Source organism: Diabrotica undecimpunctata, unplaced genomic scaffold, assembly GCF_040954645.1.
Source record: "Diabrotica undecimpunctata isolate CICGRU unplaced genomic scaffold, icDiaUnde3 ctg00003383.1, whole genome shotgun sequence".
Lineage (NCBI taxonomy): Eukaryota > Metazoa > Arthropoda > Insecta > Coleoptera > Chrysomelidae > Diabrotica > Diabrotica undecimpunctata.
This window is the reverse complement of record NW_027314577.1, coordinates 1-8661: the sequence shown is the minus strand read 5'-3', so window position 1 is coordinate 8661 and position 8661 is coordinate 1. Positions and strand designations below refer to the sequence as shown.

Genomic DNA, 8661 nt, shown 5'->3' with positions numbered 1-8661 from the left:
TTAGATTAACTTTGAATTACATTTTTGATATTTAAAAATTATGATGTTTAAGTTATAAGAGGAGTTGATCACATGGCTACGTAGGACTCCACTGGGATTGCTAGTCCTTAGACGAAGTGTCTGTGAGGACTTGTTGATAGCAACTATTAACTAAATCTTTAAACCTTTTTCTACAAGAGCTTGTCTTCACTAGTAGCTTTCATTATTTCTTACTATCACTACATTATTAGCATACATTCAGCACCGGGGAATGTTACCTTGTAGTTTCTGTTATATGATCCAAAACTAATGAGAATAAATAAGGACTATGCACCGAGCCTTGATGCAATCCTACTTTCACATGAAATTTATCGGTCTCTCCCACAGCTGTCGTAACAGTAATTGTTATTCACTCATACATGTCTCTCACAATCTTTAAATATTCACCTTTCTTATTGAATGCCCACCACAGAATCACTCGAGAAACTCTACCATATGTTTTTTCAAGATCAATGAATAGAATATGAGCGTTTGCTTCTTTATTCCTATATTTTTCCATCAACTGCCGTATAATGAAAATTACATCTGTTGTTGATCTGCCTTGCATAAGGCAAACTGAATATCGGATATTTCGGTTTCTTCACGTATCCATCTATCAATTACTCTCTCCCATATTTTCATAGTGTGACTAAGTAGTTTCATGGCCCTGTGGTTTGTGCGTTTTTGTTTATCTCCCTTGTTATTGTAAACAGGCACTAATATACTGCTTCTCACCTGTTCCTTGTTCCTGTCTCACCAGTATATTTAATAGAATTATGGAAGTTGGACAAATGACAGACGAATGAAGAAGTACTGTTTATTAGTACCTGTTTACACAATTAGAGTACCAATGGAAAATAAAGCAAATAAAATTAAAAATCTTTTATTACAGTTTAATAAAATCTACACATATAAACATAATACTTTTTGTGAACTAATCAGAGTATTTGTACATATATCATTTTTAAACAAATTTGTGATCTGTTTAACTGTATTTAGAACTAAAAGTCGGTCTAATTTATGTCAAAAATTGCCCTTATTCTTAATGTCCACAAAATGGTTTTAATAGGGAGTTCTAAAAAAAAAATAATATTAGTATAACTGTTGAAGAATGTAGGTAGATATGATAAAAATTTAAACTATTGTTTTTCTGTGCTACATCACTCTTACGATATAATTTTCAAATTTGGCACTATCAACCACCTACAAACACTTCCTTTGTAAGAAAATGGGGTCAGATACATGGTTTTTATTACGCTTGGTCCAAATTAGACCTATGTTGTGGGACAAAATCTAGAGAAATGGCACTGAGAGCTATTAATCTGGAAGAAGAACTTATCAGAAATGTTTACAAGGCGACAAAAGGATTGTAAGAATTACCGAGTGAATAATGTAATCAACTCAAAATTTTTGAGATATATGGAAAGATAATTAAAAGCTGAATTGAAGATTGTTGAGAAAATGTTGAAGATCAAAGAGGCTTTCATACTAGTCGATCTTGACGTATAGACAATGTGTTCTGTCTAAAATAATAGAAATACGCTTGTAACACAATATGAAGACACATATGATATTTATTGATCTTCCAGACGCGTATGATAGTGTCCCATTAACCAAGCTGGGGCAGGTGCTAGAAGACAAGAAAATTCCAACGTTTTATATAAATGCTATGAGGAAGTTGTCAGTTAGAAGTGTAAATGGATCGGCCATACACTCAGGAAAGACCTAACATATCAAGGCAGACACTTTTGATGACCAACCTGACGGAAAAAGAAGAAAGGAAGACCGAATAATAGCTGGCGAAGAACCACAACAAGAATTGGATTAAGTTGAATAGATGTCAAGTGAGAAATAGAGACGACTGGACAGGGAAATTTCAACTGAATGATACAAGGAGAATATATATATCTAATCAATTAGCCACCTTCCATTGTTGGTTAAGAAACTCAAAAATGCGCTCAGTCTTTCATTATGAGGGACGGCACCAGAAAATACATGTTCGTGCGAATCCTGCCATCAAAAATCTACACTTTTAATTAGTCTTTAAAATCAACCGCAAATAAAAAATGAACTTAATTACGATATTTGAAAGAATATATTAAAGACAGATAAAATTAATAGAAGCAAGTATCTAATGAAACAAGACAATTAATGGATTATAAAATGTAGCAGCAAAAAAACAGTAATTCCATACAAACTTTTGTTAAAGAATAAACGTCACAACCGAGTTAGATAATGTACTTACCCAATATATTTTGCTTAACATTTTTTAGTTTATTTTAGTTCATAAAAATATCACAAAATAAAACATTTTATTCGCTCGAGCTTTGGTTTTCTATATCTTGATTATGCTCATTGTGGGATACTGCTGGTTGCGTTTCAATATCATTCCACTCCTGTACTTCCCCCGAAGCAAATATAATAAAAAATATGTCTGTCACAAAATAGACGCAAGCTGCAATTATGAATATAATTCTCCACTGTATTTGGTTAGTCTGAAAATGAAAGATATATATCTACCTGTTAAATGTATATAACAGAAACATTGGGACCTGTGATATATCATTTACGTAAATAATTACATATGAGTGTAAAATTCGGAAGACGTACAGAAGATTACAGTTTTCAAAACGTACCCTGTAAAAAACGGTATTAAGCATAGCCTGTATGGCTATGCTTAAAATGATGTAGAAATTCCATTTAGTGTTAGCGTACTGCCACAGCACAAAATAACATAACATATAATTTACGGTTCTGTCACGTGGTGACAACGATGTAACATACACAGGATGGAACCTATGAATAAATGTTGATATTTTTACATGTAGCTGATAAACGACGGAATTGACGCCACATTACTAGCTACAATGTCCGACCTGAATTTGACAGTGATTACCGTGAATATAGTTATTCCCGATATTTTAATGTTAAACAGGTAACATTATGTGTCAAGTCAATAATTCCATGTATTCTTTTTGGGTAAATTAATAAATTCGTTAAATTTGTAATATTTTGTAGTACATTGTCGTTGAAAGTATATTTAATAACGAAAATACCCCAGACAACAACAGATAATATTACGTTTCATCTTTAAGTATTAAGTACGAATATGTAAGAAGTTAAGAATTATATTTTTGTACCACTTTTATTGTTAATACAAAGACATTTTTTTTCCACACCCCTGCCATTTCGGAAACCAGAGTCGACCATTTTTACTAGCTACTTTGGACGCAAGTATTTAATCATAGGTTCCATCCTGCCTGGGCATGTTACATAGTAGCGTGGTCGCGTGGGGCAGATCTGTTAGTTTTATTTAGCCTCTGTTGACTTTGTTTTGACAGTAACCATTTTATTGGTTTTTAAAAAGTCCGAAATCAATTCTAATTGTTTTCTTGTATTTTTAATGGAAGCCATATCAAAAAAATACACTAAAAAAATTGAGAAAACAAATAAAAACGAGGAAAGTGGTTAAAAACGACATAACCTAACTAAGAGCGAACATCACTCTGCCTGTGCTAGTTGTAGGGTGACTGAGTGTAGCTCTATAACTGATACAGTCGGTCCCAAGCTCAGAAAAAATGAGAGATAGAGTAGAACACCTCTATAAAAGACCAGAGCTCAGCTGGCTCGGATGATAGCACTCAGAGAGGATCCTTTGATCAACGGCGGATGGATAACATGGGGCTACCCAGTGGTCCTGAAGGCGGAACAATATTAAAAGAAAGACCGATCTCTCAAGTCCTGAAAGACAATTGGTATGTGGGAAGAACATCATGAGAAAAAATTACCCGGCCCTCCAGGTAGGGGGTTTAGATATTGGGTTTGCTCCCCATTACGTGTGTTACGATAAATTGTTCGCGCGGTTATTTAAATGGTAACCGGTGTAAATGTTTCAAATAACTTATATAAGTGTAAATAAATTAATATTTGAGTGTTTCTATGTAGATTAAATAAATAAATATATGTAAATAAACTCATAAAGTGTTGTAAAGTGTAGAACATTTTATAATAAATAAAGTCAATAAATTAAATTTATAAAAACAGTTCAGTGGTGTCAGAGTGGAATATATTTTAAATAAATTGTGAAAATGACTACGATTTATGAGCTCACATTTACGAATTTAAGAAGACATCTCGAGGACAGAGAATTAGATGCTACCGGAAAAAAGGCTGATTTAGTCCAATGACTAAAGAACGCTTTGGAGGAAGAGAGTTTGGACCCGGAAACTTATATATTTGAAGACAAACATACTGCTGTCACCTCGTCGATTTCGAAAGTTTTTTCTGATGTGGCCAAAGTTTCTGGTGATGTGGCCAAGGTTTCTGGTGATGTGGCCAACGTTTCTGGTAACATCGCATCATTAGAGAACAAAGTTTCCGGCGACATCGCTTTTTTAGAAAACAAAGTTTCTAACGAGATTTCTTCTCTGGAAAGCAAAGTTTCTGCTAAAATCCCTTTGGAAATCTCTAAAGTCATTTCTGAGATGTCTGCCCTCGACGATAGAATATCTTCGTTCAAAAACCAAGTTGCTGCTGATATGTTGGCCTTCGAAGAAAAGATGAAAGAGATGGAAAGGAAGATGGAGGAAACAGGGACAGCAGAGAGAGGAAACAATCCAATTACAGTAGAGACAAAAAAAGACGAGACGAAATGTAAGTTGGAAACATGACGGTTCTGTTCTGAAGGAAATGAAGGTTCTGTTCATGTTAAAGTCCCAACTTTCGACGGAAAATCGTCATGGAACAACTACATGAAACAGTTCGAATCAGCTGCAAGAGCGAATGGATGGTCTGAAAAAGAAAAGTCTGCAAACCTGACTATCGCTCTTCAAGGAGATGCCTTAGATGTGCTTCAGACCATAGCCGTAGAGGAGACGGATGATTTCGAACAACTTAAGAAGAGGTTAAACATGCAATATGGTCACGAACATTTGGAGCATATATATCAGTCGCAGCTTATAAATCGAAGACAAAAGAGAGATGAGGCTCTTCAAGAATATGAGGTAGATATTGCCAGATTAATACGATATGCTTATCCAACAGCTTCCGAAGACATGATGGAAATTGGCCGTTCAAACATTTATTGATGGTCTTCGTGATCATGAAATGCAGAGAACACTGCGATTAGCTCGTCACAAGACGCTGGTTGATGTCTTATCCGCCGCCCTCGAATACGAGTCAGCTACGCAGGCCTCTGGCGGGTACAGTAAAGTTAGGACTGTAAAAGAAGAAGAAGATGAAGATAAACTTCATCAGCTGGTTAATATGATGAAAAGTATTACATACAAGAAAACGAAGACCATAAGATGCTGGAATTGTGGCGAAATAGGACACGTACGAAGTTCAAGTAAGCACCCTAGGTACGACTCAAATCAAGAAACTCACCATCAGGAAAACTAGAACGGAACTTTTCCGTCCCTCTCATATTAATAGCTTCCTTGAAATGTCGTGAAGATAGTGTATATGTAGATGGAGAAATAAATGGTAAAAGGCATACGTTGTTGGTGGATACCGGAGCGACCAGAACCATTATACGCCCGACAGTTAAAAACAGCCGTAAGAAACTGTTACAACTGTTATACCAACGAGGTTGCGACTTCGGACCGCTACAGGTGAAAATGCCAACATTCATGGAGAAATCCAGGTACAATTAGGAATTGGAGCAGAAAAGTTCGTCCATACTGTTATAGTTGCTGACATAGAAGAGGATGTTATATTAGGAATGGACGTAATGAATATGCATGGATTCCAATTGGATTTTAAGAATAAGGTAATCAAAGTTGGCAACGAGGAGGTATTTCTTCATCCACATGATGACAACACTGTGCAAATAGCCATTAAAGAAGATACAGTCATACCTGCTAGAAGTGAAACGATCATAGTAGCGCGGTTACAGGGAATTGTGAACGAAGGGACATCTGTTATCAGATGGAGAAAAGGAAATTAAGGGAATTTCTTCGGCAGTATCGTAATATTTTCGTACCGAAAGGAGGAAAGACGCGAAGAACTACCGTTGTTAAGCATAAAATTGATACTGGTAATGCTAAGCCAATTCGTTAAACAGCTCGACGATTACCAGAGGCGAAAAGAGAGGAAGCTGAAACGACTGTTCAGGAAATGAAGAAAGACGGGGTGATAGAACCTTCTACGAGCCCATGGGTCTCTACGGTGGTTCTGGTTAAGAAGAAAGACGGAACGACGAGGTTCTGTGTGGATTACCGTTTGCTGAACAACGTTACCAAGAAAGATAGTTATCCTCTGCCTCGGATCGACGACACATTGGCTCGAAGTAAATTGTTTTCTACTTTGGATTTGAAGTCTGGATACTGGCAGGTAGAAATTGGCCCAGTAGATAAAGAGAAGACAGCCTTTACCACAGAATCTGGATAGTGGCAATTCAACGTTATGTCATTTGGACTCTGTAATGCTCGTGCGACATTTGAGAGGCTTATGGAAAATGTTTTGACAGGGTTATCTTAGAAAAGATGCCTGGTTTATCTAGATGACATAATCGTCTTGGAAGAGACATTTGAAGATCATCTGAAGAATTTAGAAAACGTTTTCAATCGACTTAAAGCTGCACAATTAATGTTAAACCCCAAGAAGTGTCAACTATTTCAAGGTAAAGTCAATTATCTGGGTCATATATTCAGTAAAGAAGAAGTGGCCGTGGATAAGGGAAAAATTGATTCCATTAAGGAATGGCCAGAACCAACTGACAAACATCAAGTGAGAAGTTTTCTTGGACTATGTACTTACTACCGGAGGTTTATTAAGAAGTTTGCAGATATCGTTAAGCCATTAACGCGACTTACAGAGGAAGCAAGAGATTACCACTGGAATAGAGACCGTCAAAATGCCTTTTAGACCTTGAATAGATTGGAGGGTTATCCGAAGTTTGGTGCAAGAGGTCTTTAAAGACACCGAAGTCCAGGTGTTAGTCTGTTGCAATCCGCATAGTTACTGGTGCGGAGGCCCCTTGTCATTTTTTTACAATTGGAAGTTTTTCGCGCATCAGCAGGTACATCCAGAATGATGCAAGTAAATCATGCAAGTATAAGACAATTCATCGAGGAAGACCGAAAACAACATGGGATGATGTAGTCCAAAAGTTAATGTCTCTGACTCTATAAACCGGATATTATAAATACTACGAGCGAAAACGGTATGCAATTTTTGGCAGGTCAAAAATTACGTTTATAAAAGGTAAATTACATATCAAAGTAGGCGACCCATTATACTTGGATGATATAACATACCGATTTGAATTTTTTTACATAAATGTGTTAAAATTGAAGTTTACACCATGTAATTATTTTATATCGATGATACATCATAGGGATCATTATATCATAATTATTTATGTATAGTATAAATAGGAAATTTATAAGAACTAATACCACAATATGAAAAAGAAAACATTCAGATTTTTAAAGCTAAAGTCATTAACAAAATAAAATAAAAAACGGACACTACGAAATTACAAGTAAATATGTATGTAAACTCGTAAAATTGGCAGACAAAATGATACGCCGCGCGCCGTTATATCGATAGCAAAAGATATACAGAACATTTACGGAGGTCTTACCCATACTTTTATTGCCGAGGCTACTACATGGTACGAGGTAATGGAAACAAATGAAGCAAATAATGAGATTCTAAATGAATTTTTTTTTAAATATGTAGATATGATTGCTCAAACCACTCTGTTTTACCCAGCGGTATGTGAGGCAATCAAAATTGCTTCACAGGAAAAGAGTTGGGGAGGATACTGAATATACTGGCAAGGTAACACATTTGGACAGCAACCTATATGCCTTCAGTTATTATTCAAATCGTAACTTTACACCAATAAATTTCTAATCTTTTGCCATGTAACTTTATTTAGTTTTTTTACCATATAACATTGACTTTGTTGATTTCTCATGAAAATTATATAGCTTATGTTATTTGCACAATCTTCACGACACGTCGTTTGCTAAAATCAGTCAAGCCGTTTGGGGCGTAGCGTGTACTGTAGAAATGGTCAGATATACATACATACAAACATACATACAAACATACAGTGGGTGATCAAATTATTAGAGCCAACCCATAAAGTTCTACTTTTTATGTAATAATAGTATGTAATTGAGCTATAAAACATATTTTTGTGCTTAATTCTATTTTACTGTGAAAAAACCTTTAAAAACTGATAAAGTTTACAAATATTAAAAAAGAAACGAGTAATTATTACATAAAAACGCTTAAAATTATGTCTTAAGCCTAATATTTGGTAGTCTCACATTTTGCAGCAATGACTGCCTCGCACCTTCTTGGCATACTTTCTATGTATTTTTGGCCATTTTGTTAAATTGTTCCACTCCTGTGTCATACTGTTATTAGGCGCTCGATTAATTTGCGCTTTGTGGCTATAATTTCATTAGAAATTTCTGTCTTCATGAGCTTCCAAAGATTTTCAATTGGACTCAGATCTGGCAAATTGCCAGACCAGTCAAGAACCTGGTTGTCAGCAAGGAATTTTGTAACAATTTTTGCCTTGTGATCAGGAACCGAGTCATGCATAAACGTGAAACTTTATTCGGGAACCACTCCCGGATCTGGGGAAACATTTTTGTTTGCAGTACTCTCAAGTACTGGTCC

The 8661-nt window shown here is 35.6% G+C and overlaps 1 long non-coding RNA gene across 1 annotated transcript; it reads right to left on the bottom strand.

Moving 5' to 3' along the window:
* Positions 1-885: 885 nt before the first annotated feature.
* LOC140432250 (uncharacterized) lies at positions 886-6283 on the bottom strand. The gene is made up of 2 exons (XR_011949778.1): positions 2264-6283; positions 886-1093 (listed from the first exon to the last, which is right to left on the bottom strand). It is a non-coding gene; the product is annotated as an uncharacterized lncRNA (long non-coding RNA).
* Positions 6284-8661: the final 2378 nt, after the last annotated feature.